Genomic DNA, 15,588 nt, shown 5'->3' on the forward strand with positions numbered 1-15,588 from the left:
AACATGGAAGACCGGACTATTGCGTAAAGAACGCGAACGACCATTGAAACGAACAAGCCCAAGTTGTCGAAGTTCCATAAAGAATTTTTTCAGCGAAAGAATTTCCCAAAATCTCAGGCCATCGAAAGCCACGTTCGAGACACTCGGTCGCCTCCGATGACTGAGAATTGTCAAACACGTAGAAATTTTGACATTACTACGAGACGTTATCATCGAGTGGCACTTGCGTACGTGAGAATGAAAGTCGATTTACAATGGAAAATGACGAATAAAATCGCATTATCAAAATCGTCGCGTATCTTGTTCTATTGAAACGTCTCAGGACAATCACCGATTTCGCCAAACTGTTACGTAGATGATATTATTATTATTATTTATTTTAGTCCGTGCCTTTCGGCTTTGCACGACTTCCAGATTACATCTCTTACATTGTCTTTACTTATAAGTAGATGATACATTTATAGTGTACGTGAGAAAGCGAGCGTCGAAGGACGTCCAGGTCTCAATTGAGACAAAAGCGATTAAAAGCGGTCGGAAGTTATTTAAAAGCCATTAGAAGCGATTAGAATCATCGGAAGAAAAGAAAGGAGTAAACGAGATTTTAAACTGTTTGTTCTTCCAAATCTTCTCTATACCTTAACACAAACTCATCCCTTTCTGTCCGATAGTAAACTCATTCCTCGAGATACTATGAATTGGTTACTTGTGTCACGTACCCACGTGCACGTTAACGATGCAAAAATTCGCGCCACAGCCAAGTACAGGTTCGTCAGAGTGACGAACCGTGGCACGTTCGATAATCGAAGGTGTTGCTGTGACACGTGTGCGTCTTGCAGCCGCTTGTTCTTACTTGCGTCCTTGAGTCGATCGATTCCTCGAACGAGAGACGCGCCAGTGACGAATATCGCTGGCAATCCGTGCTTACGAAGCCCGACCAGTGTCCCGATTCGATGTCAGCTCTAGGAATTAACGTATCAGGCTGGTGGAATTTAATTAACGCGATCTTGACCCGACAGACACCTCGACTCGCTCGTTAATTGATTTACGAGCACCCACTCGCGGTCTTCGTCAACCTGGCATACTTGGCCACCAACGATCTTCGTTCTTTACCATTTTTTACCGCGCGCCAGAGATTTAACGATTTGCTGGGCTTAAGTCTCGTTCGACTATGGGTTCACTGAGCGACCAGGCTTCGCGTTATTCTTTGATAAAGTCTCCGGTTGCAATGGCCGCCGTGTGATAACTCGAAATTAAATCGTTTCTGATACCAGATTTACGAGCATCGAACTGAGAGCGCGTCGTTTGCGCCTGTCCAGCCTGTGTAGCGGTACATGTGTAGAGAACAATTCAAATGATGTTGTTGTTTTGCCTCGGAGTATCAAGATCGTTAGGATACATGTAATGCAAGTGTTGCGTTCTATTTAGTTGCCGACGAGAAGGTAGCGTTAACTGACGTTTAATGCAACTGGCAATAAGCTCCACTTTCGGCTAACCTGCTATGTGCGGGAATACTGGCACGGGAGAGGATTAAAGTTGTTCGAAGGTACATTTACAATGTGTAATAATTTATTCAAATCTTACCCGATTTCGATATTGACAATTGATTGACAAATTGACGGATATAAAATTCCTCGGTTGGCAAAGTGGTAATTCTTCGATTGACAAAATGGTGATTCTTCGGTTGACAAAATGGTAATTCTTTGGTTGACAAAATGTAATTCTTCGGTTGACAAAATGGTAATTCTTCGGTTAACAAAATGGTAATTCTTCGGTTAACAAAATGGTAATTCTTCGATTGACAAAATGGTAATTCTTTGGTTGACAAAATGTAATTCTTCGGTTAACAAAATGGTAATTCTTCGGTTGACAAAATGGTAATACTTCGATTGACAAAATGGTAATTCTTTGGTTGACAAAATGTAATTCTTCGGTTAACAAAATGGTAATTCTTCGGTTGACAAAATGGTAATACTTCGATTGACAAAATGGTAATTCTTTGGTTGACAAAATGTAATTCTTCGGTTAACAAAATGGTAATTCTTCGGTTGACAAAATGGTAATACTTCGATTGACAAAATGGTAATTCTGCGATTGACAAAATCATGATTCTTCGGTTGACAAAATGGTAATACTTCAATTGACAAAATGTAATTCTTCGGTTGACAAAATGGTGATTCTTCGGTTGGCAAAATGGTAATTCTTCGGTTGACAAAATGGTAATTCTTTGGTTAACAAAATGGTAATTCTTCGATTGACAAAATCATGATTCTTCGGTTGATAAAATGGTGATTCTTCGGTTGAAAAAATGGTAATTCTTCGGTTGAAAAAATGGTAATTCTTCTAATTAAGAATCAGTTCGGCGTTTTTGTTTCAGATGACCAGAAGGGTTGAAATCATGCACGCCAGGACACCCTTCTTTTTTGGACCACCCACTTTGCCAGCTCATAACTTTGCGAATTTTGAGTTTTTCTTTCGGTTAATTTTTTATGTAATCTTAAAATATCAATAAACGAATGATAAAAAAATGGATAGTAAAAATATTTTTTGTTTCGTTTGTACAGAGCTTCAATAACAGTCCGAAATTCATGCCTCTAGACTAGAATACCCCCTTAAGTAGGGCCATGATGCAAATGTGTTAAAGATATTCGATGGTTTCAACAACGAGCAATAACATTTAATAAATCGCACGATCAAACATCCTCTATACACGTCCTGTACAACCGTATTACTACAAATTTACCATAAATTTTCCTTTCTTGCCATCGTCGATTGGTGAAAAGTCAATCGCTCGTCTTGTCACCGATAGAATCGATCGGAGCAAGATATTAAAATTATTGAGATATGTACAATTTTATGTGCTAGACTAGGTTAGCTGCGTAGTAGTGATACTTGTATGTGAATATCAGTGTGTGGAAGTACGTGTGTGCGCGGCGTCTGGAAAACAAATGAATGTAAACTGTTCAGTTAACAGTCTGATATGAAAGAAAGTGCTGAGACGCGTGCAAGTGCGTATCGATGAATATCTTTGAAATCGTCCATCAAATAAATATATAACTATTCTAATGTTAATTCTACGTGTAAATTTAGTGTTCCTATACCATTATTTCGGCTATTACGATCCAAAATTCTCAACACACCTAATAATATTTGATAGAGTTTATGACCGGATTAGAGTTAAGACTGGGAACGTGTTTAGTTAACTTGCGTGTGGTTGCTCTGTGTGCAAAAAAGTGACTTATAACGTCGAATACACAAGAGAAAAGGATGAAAATTTTCGTTGAGACTGCTTGTTATCCCTTTGCACTCCTGTGTCGAGTGTTTCTCGACATTAATTTTTATCTCAGGAGCTCCTTTATCGAATCTCACTCGACGTTCTTTCGTGTCCACCAATTTTTGTGAAACGTGCGAAAGCAAAGCAGGATTGGAAATTGTTTCAAGATATATGATACACTTAAAAATTACAAAATACAACAATAGTATAAAACTGGTATTTAAGTGAATTTCTTTCTTCCTCTATTTATTTGAATTGTCTTATTTCTTAGTTAAAGTAAATTTTAAACAAAACACTTAAAAGCTGCTGGCAACGAAATTGATATAAAACTCGCAGTGCAAGTGTGTATCGATGAATATCTTTGAAATCGTTCATCAAATAAATAAATAACTATTCTAATACAAATTCTAAGCGTAAATTTAGTCTTCCTATGCCATTATTTCGGTTATTAAGATCCAAAGTTCTCAAGAAAAATACGGTGGATCGAGCGCGCCAACCAACGATCCATTTGAATTTGTAAGCGAGCTCGGTGCATGGTGCGTTATCACGCAGGCTGCGTTTCCTACGTAATATCGATGCGGTTGGCCGATGAGGGAATTTCACGCTCAGCGCGTCGCCCTTGATAATACGAACAGGCGAATCGGAACTGGTCTTCGATACCGCGGAGAAATCGCGTCTCGTAAATTTCGTTCGATCGCCAACAATCTTTCGAGATTTCGTAAACGGTCGTGCGAGTGTCCGCGACAAAATTCGTGGCGAAACGCCGAACCAAAACAACAATCGCGATCGCGATATCGTTCGCTCATGCAGGTTTCAGTTGGGAAAGCGCCCGACGATTCTACAGCGACCGGTAAACTTTCCTTTACGTTCATATGTAGGCTGAGCCAGCTAAAACGGAAGATGCAAATGTGTCTGCTACTTTGAAAGACAGGAAAAAATGTCAGAGAGGAACTTTGTGCAGTTCAATGGGACGAATATGACGATACCGACAGATGGCCTGGTTCACGTTATCTTCGAGGTCTTGCAAAGGTCGTCGATGGTTTTTTAAATGTTCTAGGAATCTTTGAATTCATTTGGTAGCAGCTGACGTAAAGACTAGCTCAACGATGTAGGATATTACGACAGAAATCTGTGCACGATCGAACGAAAATATCGACGATGCAAAGTTTGCGTTCCCCGGTCGTTAGGTTTCGTTCGTGTCAACAGCGAAAGGCGATCTCTATACGTGTACCAACACGATTATCGACGAACTACAGGTATACGCAAGATTTCATCGTCGTCGAATCATCGCGACAACGTATCAGTTCATCGATGTACTTTCGATAACGCATGGAGGAAACGTTGTCGGTGTAAACAGGCGCAACTCCTGCAACACGTTGGCGACTTTCGCGACAATTTGGAAATCAGCATCTAATCGTCTCCTCCTTCGAGCGACGCGCCGTTAAGCATAAGATACATCCGATACATTGCCACGATAATTCGACGACGATACACGTACACTGGAGGCGAGCTGATCGCACATTGTCGGTTCTCAATTAGAAACCGGCGAAGCGATTAGCGGCGCGAGCCAGCCGTGACAAGCGAACCTACGTACGTTGCAACAACTTTATGGCACGCTCTAAGCGCAGTGTCGTGAATTCCAAGCGTCGCTACGAACAAATGAATTACGTATTGTTCTTTCTTTTTGTTAAGTCGACCCGCTAGGTTCAACACGTTCACACGGAAAGAAGAAACGAAAGACTCGATCGCGAGCTTCGACTAGGAAAGAAGAAACGAAGGATTCGATCGCGAGCTTCGACCCAAAAGAAGAAACGAAAGACTCGATCTTCATCTGAAAAGAAGAAACGAAAGACTCGATTTTCATCTGAAAAGAAGAAACGAAAGACTAGATCGCGAGCTTCGACTAGAAAAGAAGAAACGAAGGATTCGATCGCGAGCTTCGACCCAAAAGAAGAAACGAAAGACTCGATCTTCATCTGAAAAGAAGAAACGAAAGACTCGATCTTCATCTGAAAAAAAGAAACGAAAGACTCGATCGTGAGCTTCGACCGAGAAGAAGAAACGAAGGATTCGATCTCAAATTTCGACCGAAAAGAAGAAACGAAGGATTCGATCGCGAGCTTCGACCGAAAAGAAGAAACGAAAGACTCGATCTTCATCTGAAAAGAAGAAACGAAAGACTCGATCTTCATCTGAAAAGAAGAAACGAAAGACTAGATCGCGAGCTTCGACTAGAAAAGAAGAAACGAAGGATTCGATCGCGAGTTTCGACCGAAAAGAAGAAACGAAGGATTCGATCGCGAGCTTCGACCGAAAAGAAGAAACGAAGGATTCGATCGCGAGTTTCGACTAGAAAAGAAGAAACGAAAGACTCGATCGCGAGCTTCGACCCAAAAGAAGAAACGAAAGACTCGATCTTCATCTGAAAAGAAGAAACGAAGGATTCGATCTCAAATTTCGACCGAAAAGAAGAAACGAAGGATTCGATCGCGATGCGTTCTCGATGGCCGAAGTTCCAGGAACACGAGAACAGGCAAAAAGAGAAAAGGCGAGGCCCGGTGCCGCGAATCCGGCGCGGGAATCTCGATTCCAGCAATTAATTACGACGTAGCGAGACGCGACACTTCATCGACGTCCTGTCAGCGATTCTTTCCGGCTCGGTCGACGCCAATTGCGCGTTAAGCGGAGGGCCTTGTTTTTTCTCAGCAGGAGCAAGCAGCGCTTCTTAGGATCGTCTGGTTATGCACGCGTCGGCGGACCGCGTGCATGCAGCTTCCTTTGCGCATGTTCCCGGAACACGCCCTCCGGTTCCTTCTTCATTTTCTTCCCTTTTGCCCCTCGTAAATGGAACGTGCACTGGTATCGTGGGTGGTAGCGCGAGGATCGAACCGCGTTTAGGAGGTCGACGCGAACTTGGCCGATTCCATCTATTTTGAAAAAAAAAAGAAAAGGCAGAGCTGTGCGCGTTTTCGATCGGAACGACGCGAGACAAAAACGAGCCGAGGTCTGCTGTCGGTTTTCGAGAACCGATTTTACGACGGGCGCCATGAGTAGCGGCGCCTGGTCGACTGCACGGCCGGGACCGAAACCGATTGAACGACGCATCGGTGACTTTTCGACCTAAACGGCCCGGCCAATTGCATCGTTAACGGTAACGACGGTATTGCCTCGACCAACGACGCTTGTAAATTATCTGCTTTACATGGAAATGACGTATCCTCCGCTTTCACGAGCGATCGATTTACGACCCGAGCGGATGTAGGGTAATCGCGAGCGCACTCTCCTCCTTGCCATTCTAAGAATCTTCGGCGAATATGAAATTCTAACGAGTACAGACACTGTTTGTTAGACATTTATGAGAAATTTAAGGGCGGCAGAATGTACAGAATGCGCGTGATTTGGGAAATAAAATTATATCCACATGGCAAATTACAGCAGGTAAAAGAAACGTCTACGTAGGTTGCTCGTTACTTTTCTCGTGGTCCTAGAAATATGAATTTAGCAGTTTAATTATGAAGTATCGTCCAGTAAGCCCTAAGGTATCGTAAAACCGCGGTTATTAACACATTGTCGACCGACCACGAGTTAACTCGTATTTTCATGGCCAAACATTGCCGACCGGCCACGAGTTAACTCGTGATGCGCTTTTCTCGCATCAGCGTCGTTTTCTCAGTGCGCTATTGGAGATGATACAGCGCAATTGTTGGTCAGCATACCTGAAGCTGTGTCTCTCGCTTGTAAAACCCGTCAAGTTGCGTCCTTTGTTGCGGAAAAATTTCAACGATGACGGAACGTAGCAACGAAGAATCTTTCAATGAATTATACGCGGGTGTTTTATCCGATAGTCCGAGTGATTGTGAGTCAAATTGTGGTGGCTGGGAAAACGATACTGTATCAGAAGATAGTGAATCCGATATTAGACCAGCAAAATATCATTAAACCTACGCGCATATTAAAATGCAATGAGCACATGAAAGGGGTAGATCGTGCAGATCAGTTTCTGGCGAACAGCAGTATTTTACGAAAAACTTTAAAGTGATGCAAAAAATTAGCATTTTTTCTGATAAACTGCACCTTGTTCAATGCGTATAAAATGTACTGTACCAATCTGCCAGAAAATAAAACAAGATACAAAATATTTCTAGAATGGATAACTGTTGATTCTAAAGAATGCAGCACTGCACCTGACAATTCTCGAATTTCTAAAACAGCTCTTTATAATGATGCACCTGCAACTAAGAGACCACGTGTTAACACTTTGACTGCCACGTCGAAATCACACGTTTTGCTGAAGACACCGCGGGAGTGTTTCTATTACTCGAAGCATATAATGGCAAAATAATAATAAATTGACGATATAAGACAACATTCTTCCCCAATGGACCGTTTATCTTGTTGATGGTCACGGGTGACCATCGTGGCGCCTTGGTAACAGTCGACAGCGACATATTGTAACAAGGCTTCGTTTATTTCAACAAACCATTCGCATTTGTTATTTCGTCGTACGCAAAACGTGCAGAATATATCGTTGAAACGTGTAGAAGATATTAGTAAACAGTATTACGATTATTTTTATGATTTCGACGAAACGTTCGGCTGAAATGGTAGGGGTAAAAAAAATTATGCTTCTGATAAAGCAATGGTAGTGGTAGATCACAAGAGAGGAAAATGTACTGTAGATTTATCAGATCAAATGATAGCATATTCTACACCACATAGAAGAACCTCAGGTGGTATATAAGATTAGCTTTAGAGTTATTGTTAAATACATCAATTTCAAACGCCATGATACTCTATAAACAAGCAACAAAAACAAAAATCGAGGTATCAGATTTTAGAATGGCACTGGCAATGCACCTTACACAGTGCCATTTTCCAGAGCCGTGAAATATACTTATTCGACAAAGATCGCGACACGAAATGCAGAAGAAAGAAGGGCAAGCGTACCTGGCACGAAAATTTTGCAGGGAGTGGTATAAAAAAAATGTTAAACATTTAGGATCAAAAATTGCTAAGGTGACCACCTATCGTCCAGATCGTATCGACGAGCCACATTTATGTTTGAAGAGTTTTAACACAGTGCACCGTTAGATGCAAGCTTTCTTCTCATTTTTTTTTTTTTTTTTTTTTGATCGATGTTCTGATAAAAACGTTTAACGGGGCACTTTTTGTTTCAAAGTATCTTCTATTTGTCGGTTATATTCAAAATGCCCTGACTGTCAATTTTCATACAATTTTTACAATCGTAAGCAGTTGAAGCGATGACCACCGTGGCGTGACAGCAGAAACTGCGATGGGTCATATATGGCCCACGTGGCAGTCAAAGTATGCTGTTTGAGAGGAAAACGCAGCGTAACTAAATATATTTGCAAAAGCTGTTGTATACCGTTACGCGCAGGTGATTGTTACACTGTTTACTATAGGAAAATGAAATAAAAGTCGAATGATAAATAAAATTTGTTAAAGTTCATTTATATTGTTTTACTTGCACATCCAATTGCGAAATAATAGTCAGCAAAATTGCAGGTAAACAATGTGTTAACGGTGAAGTTGGGCGAATTGTAACTTTCCTCTCTTTCTTCGTCAAATGCAAAAATTCGAGCGTTATTTTGCAAAAGTGACTCGATATTCGCACAGATTGTCGATACGTGTCGCCCAAATTGTCAATTAGTAACGATACAACGCGAGAACTTGAGGTGAAACACGACGATGCAAATATCCCATGAAATATGTTTCCAATCATAGTAAGGTAACTTGGCTGCGAAACAAAGCAGAATGCACCGAAGATATTCGAACGAATGGAACGTATATCGCGTGCATCTACGTTCCTCGCAACTGTGCCATCGTATTTGAAACTAACGATCGTACGTAGAATTTTTATACTTTCGTAATTTCGCATACCCGAAGGTGTATATATAAATTTGATACACTTTGACCGCAACCTCCTTTCGTAAATTCGCCTAAATTCCAGCCAGAAGAAATAAATATGGTAAGGAGCGTTCGATAAATCAGCGTGGCAGCCGAGTCGGCGGAAAAATTTCACAATAAGTTGCCGCGGAGCCGCGTGTACCTGGCCGGCTGTAAATCAGATAAATCCGTTTCCGTGTTATCTAGCGGGCTTTTCAAAAATACATTTTTTACACTTCGTATATTTACAATCGGCAGATGATCTCGAATTAACGCGGCCCATAAATCAGTATTAGTTCGTACGGCCGCAAAAACAAAACAGAACAAAAAAAAAACACACACACACACGCACGCACGCACGCACGCACAAAAGAAAGGAAAGAGAGTGGCGCGTGTACACGCAGCAGGGTAAAAAAAAAAAAAAAAAAACTGTGATCGAGATTAATTCCGCGCACCCGTTCGACGACAGTCGAGTTTTTATAAGCCGCTGCATAATGCCGATAACTTATCGGATTGGTATCGCGAACCGATACCCACCCCCGTTGTTTCAACGACCACAACCCGCTGCGGAAAAAAAGTATATATTATTTTCAATATCCCGCCGCTTTTTCTCCTCTCGAAATCGCCAGCTTTCCATGCATTTTCCGCGACAGGGACGAGAGAGCGGCTGCAATCGATCCGCTCTGTCCAACACGTTTAATCGGCAGGAAGACGCGCGCGGACAGAGGAAACCGGAGCAACGACGTGACCGTGGTCCCGACAATGCAGCTTCCATTGGTCGACAAACAGCCAACTCGAGCCTCGTCAAATTTTCCATCCTTAATAAGGATGTGCCGTGTTGAACGTGGGTCGAGGCAATCTCGCCATCTAAATTCTCGTCGAATGATATTCGAGCTCGGAAGCTTCGTTCCGCCGCACCACGTGAATATGGACGCGTGATTCGGTGTACACGGGCGCAAACCGCGACCACGAAGAAAAAAAAGAGGGTGAGCGAGTGAGTGAGAGGGAGAGAGGAAGGGAGCAAGACGCCCGAGGGGAGGAGGAGGCACGAAGAAGGAGGGATGCAGATGAGATCGTATCGGGACCGCGTAATCGTAGGATCTCCGGGTGCAGGACAATACCGGGTGTTCTCCAGTGTTCGGGAACACTCACAACATCGCGCGACAATGGCAGAGAATGGGCGACAGCTGCCTAACGCTGCTCCCGCGACTCTCTCTTCCTCTCTCTCTCTCTCTCTCTCTCTCTCGCTCTCTCTCTCTCTCTCTCGCTCTCTCTCTCTCTCTCTCTCTCTCTCTCGGTACACGCTGCAACAAACCGGAGGATCGACGAACTGGCTCGCTTCGCGTTCGTCGAATCGTCGGATAGCAGCAGGAGTGGACATGGACGGGAATTCGCACCGTCTTTCTTTGGAAGATCGATGAAAACGACGAAAACGAAGGATAAAGTATTCGCGGCAGTTCGTTGGATCGACGCTGCCGATGAATCGTTGGTTCAGATTACGCGAGAAGTCGGCACACTGCAGGTAACGACACGCGCGTTGGATATTTCTCACTCAAACGAACGCCTCGAACGAACTTGCAAGCTTCCGTTTCCTCGCTGAACAACGCTTCCTACTAAGCAAACATCGATGGTAATTGGTCAACTTGCGAGACATTGAAATTCTCATTGGTCCGTACACATTCGCGCGTGTGTACTTGACGCGGTTTCGCTGGTACGCGCCATTCGTCCCGTTCGTGCGAAGTAAAAGCTCGGCTCGGCTCCGTCCACGTTGCAGGATCACCGCGCGCGACGAACATTTTCCGATGAATCATCGACCGGCGATCCTGCGAAGAGAAATAGCGCGAAATTGTAGGACAACGAAGCAAAGGCGAAAACTGTGGAGGAAAAAGAGAGACGGTATCGAGCGGTAAAAAGCGGAGTGAAAACGGTCGCGCCCCGACTAGGGGGCGGCTTCTCACCCCCTCGACGTGTCGCCCATAAAAACCGAAAATCCGCAGATCGGCGATCACCGATAACCGAAAATACAGCTGCAGTTTGCGGTCACACGGTGCGCGCTGCCTGTAGATGCTGGATCGCGATTACACCGCGGGGGGAAACCAAACGGCAGAGGGACGAAGAGGGGGGTATATTTTGACTAGAACAGCCGTAATTTGCCGGGCATTGTCGGCAGCCATTGTTGGGGGTCGCGACGACCAAAATTCTACGTGTCTTCGTGTAAAAGGATCGACGGGAGGTGCCTGCTGGCTCGATCCTGCGCGTCACGCAAGAAGAAACCCCGGAGAATCTGTTTGCGGTTGTTGGTGCCAACAATCAAATTCCCGCCACGTCCAGAAAAAGACGTCTATGTCGAGGCTATTGTCCGGCTTATGCCGGACGAACGGTGAATTCGTGGGGAAATTTGGAAAGCCTGACCTCCGCGATCCGATCGCGTGATTGAAAAATGGAAAACCGCATTGCTCGTGCATCTCGAAATAAAAATCGACCTGCTACGGTTACTGCAGCTTTCAAGCGGTACAAGCTCTAAATGCTAGTACAAGTTCTATTTGGAATTTATTAATTGAATTACATTTTTGTCGAGGGAGATGTTGGACGATATTGTCGCGATAACACTTAGCGTTACGAGCTGGTATACTACGACAGAGCAATTGACGCGCGCGAGTGTTAAGGAGTTGCTTATCAACTCGTTCGTTGACGAGCAACAGATATCGACGTGTCCGGTATTTTAGACGAGTGGAGCTGTTGAACGTGTCCGGATGGTACAGTGGAGCTTTCGAAAGCACGAGAGAAGCGTTTCAGATGCTGACTTTCCAACAATAAATACACAATTAATCGATGATCTTGCAACTGCATTGCGTTGAACTTTGGAGTCCCACGCGAGAAATCAACGATTTTCTCGTGCGTTTTCCAATCTCAAGCATGAGATCTATTCCATGTAATACACGAGATCTAAATCTGTTTCATCCCTTAAAAAATTCTAAGACAAGTTCGAAACACCCTTAGGCGATTAGGACTTAGAGGGTCGATAAAAATTCGTTAGAACGTACGGATCTGTCGAGTTCAACCGGCATTTAGACGATTAAATAATTAACGTTACAAGGATGAAAGGATAATTTAACGGCCACGTGCGCTCCAGCAGAGAATCAAGAAGATTAGTTGCGAGCGATAGCCGGGATATCGATCAAATACAAGGCCAGCACCGGACGTTTCCGGAATTTTGTACGGAAAACAGGTGGGCTGAATCGCTGCTTGTTACGTCGTATATCGTAAGATACAGAACCGTAAATAAATAAACGAGATCATGCAAGAAGATCGTCGGATATCAACAATCGCGAACTTCTATGAAACATACGACAAAATACGCGTAGAGCACGTAATATGCAAAAATGTGTAAAACACCCACGCTATAGTGTAACTTCTTTTAATAGAAGACACAGTTGCATTCCGCATTTTTCTTTTTTCTTTTGTTTTTTTAATCATGTTCATAAAAATCACGAAGAATCGCGTGAGCACAGAATTTTCTTTACTACGACGAAGCGGATCTCTAGCGCCGAGAAACCTTCGTCGCATTCCAAAGGAAAATAACGACAGGGGAAAACGGAATGGAATGATCGTCACGAAGGATGACGCTAGCTGCAGGATGTAACTCGTAGATTATGTTCGGTGTTGGGATAGGTTTGCATCTCGAGGGACTGGTAGCGCGATCGTTAACTGTAGGAGGCCTGGAAACGTCCTGGGGCTTCCACGACCAGAAATCAATCTCGACACCTGGCCAGACTGATTTCCTTACGGACGCAAGTCACTGCGGCAATTTATTTCATAGGTCGCCCACTCCCACGCGTTCGTTTCAACGTAACGCAACGAAGAAACGCGACAATGCGTTTTCGTCGGATACTTCGAACGGGTATTAAGCGTTTCCTAATTTAACGCTGGTCCGTGAGAGGACCGTGTACGTGACAGAGGAAGCAAAACGGAAAGGAAGATTCCTGGGCGACGTAGAAAAGGAAAAAGGGTGTGGTCCGACGGTAGCCGAATCAGACGAAAGCATCCGGAGACTCGTGTGGTCGTGGATGGATCGGATGCGAGTCTTCCTACGTTAAATATGGGTGTTCCCCATGGGATAACAGGATGTCCTTTGATTGCTCTCTTGTCCACGAACATTGGCTAGGCAGAGCCGGGAATTTCTCGGCATATTAGCATTTTTAATGCGCCGAACGCGAACGATAGCGAGCAGGATTTAAATATAATCACGGTCAACCGCCACCTGGTCGTGGATGAACGCGTTGATCCTCGAAAGAGGATCGCCGGTTTCCGAGAAATCGACTCCTCCAATTTTAACCTTCTCGTCGTAGGCAAGTGGCAACTGCTGACTTTTTCCCCGATGGAAAGTCGATGAAACGTTTTACGGCTGACACGAAAAATAAATCATACGTTTGGCGGATGCTAGGCTATTTTATTTCGACGTTCCATTCGTTATCGTCAGACTGCGGATTTTCACGCAAACTCCTATTTTTACGGATATATCTAAAAGAGGAAAAATGACAATTAGATAAACAACGTGTTATTTACTAGATAGTATAACGGGTGTCGCGTTATCCATTTATTTATACGTTTCTGCTTATTATACGCGTATCTCTCGAATCTCTCGCAAACGCATAAAAGTCCGTAGTCTCGTTATTACGTTATCGAGAACTCGATTAAGCGCATCAAACTTAATAACGTTGCTGCGTGTAATATTTTGCGAAACGTATTCTTGGCCAGAAACTCGTCGTTTTATCCTTTCGCTCTTTCTCTCTTACCAAACAACTGCGCAACTTGGTCGCTGTCGTCACCGCTGTTGGCGCTAGAAGGTTCGAGCCTTCGATTTATGACACGTATAATCGATTCGGCCTCTAAACCATGTAAAGTCAAGCGCTCTCACTGATTCCATGTTAATCACTCGGCCAATGGACGAAGCTTAAAATGATCATTTTCGTGAGACACGACGCTTCCTGCACGGCGTCGAATCGAACGGCCACTCAGGTTCGAACGCGAAGGGTTAAACTTAAAACGCTCGTCGGGCTCTTTGGTACACCGAACGTCCAACAAATCCATCGAATCGACGAGAACCTTCCGCTGTCGAGTGGACGGAACGGGCGAGGAAAGACGGAGAAAATCGGCGTTCCAGACTTCGACCTCCGACGAGACTCGTATTAATTAGAATTAATTATAATTGTCGACGAGATATAACCGGTTACATGGTGGAGGGAAAAGGGAGGTCAACAACGGAAGACAGAATAATTTCTCAGGCACACGGCGGCCGTCTAATTAGGAGAAAAGGAGGAGGAAGAGGCGCGCGAGGAAGACGGCGGCCGCTCGTTTCACCTCGTGCAAGAGAGAAGCAAGTTTCTGCAAACAGATCAAAGCGCGTCTGTCTGCGGGGTTGGCCTGCGTGAAACGGCAAGAGAGCGTGCTTTGATCATGGCGACAGCGAATCCAAGGGGGCAGAAAAAATACGGTGAAAACCAGTGCACAAGCAACGAGGAATATTATTCGGCTAAAAACCGGCGGACGTGTTCGAAAAAGTTTGAAAATCCGTGCACGCGGACAGCCGAGAATACGTGTTGTACGCTTTAGAGAGGGAGAGAAACAGCGAGACAGAGAGAAGAGAGAACGAGACAGAGAAGACGAGCGCGACGAGGAGGAAGCAAGAGGTTGGATTAAGGCAGAGAGAAAAGCTGGTTTCCTATGACGGGGCATGAGCGCGCAGCCCGTCGTCCTCGTCCTCGTCGTCTATGCAGATACGCCGGGCTGATACGTTTCAGCTCCCGGTCTAGCCCCCACAGATAGGAGCGATATTATTCAGCTAGCCTCCTCACTAATTCCATTCATTCGCTCGAAATGGAGACAGAGGAAGAGCGACAGCGAGAAAGGGAGGAAACGAGAGGGGAGAAGGTTCCAGCCGGACCGTCACAACACTCTACGTTCTACATCGAGGAACGTGCCCTGGCACCCCTCGAATTTACGTCAACGCGCCACCCGCTACTCCACACCCGTTATTTCTAGCGGGTTTTTCTCCTTTGTCGCGATTCTGCTTCTTTTTTCTTTTTATTTCTCAGTGAAATTCTGCCAGCTACCGTGGTTAACGCGAAACGTGCCAGTTATCAGTGGGAACGATTTAACGTGCTTCTTTTTGTTATAACGATAATAATAATAATAATAATAATAATAATAATAATGGGAGAGCTGGGAAGAAACGCGTGCATCGTACACGGTCCATTTCTCATCGCTAGTTACCATACGAATAAAGAAGAATTGTCAGCAAAGAATCTGCTGTTTATCATCCTTCGATAATTCATCCGCTGTCCAAATTCCCATTGTGTTTGTTTTGACAATGCGTTTCAAACGCTCTGCCGCGGCTATGGTCGCTCTCA

Source organism: Bombus bifarius, unplaced genomic scaffold, assembly GCF_011952205.1.
Source record: "Bombus bifarius isolate JDL3187 unplaced genomic scaffold, Bbif_JDL3187 scf7180000007974, whole genome shotgun sequence".
NCBI classification, from domain to species: Eukaryota; Metazoa; Arthropoda; class Insecta; order Hymenoptera; family Apidae; genus Bombus; species Bombus bifarius.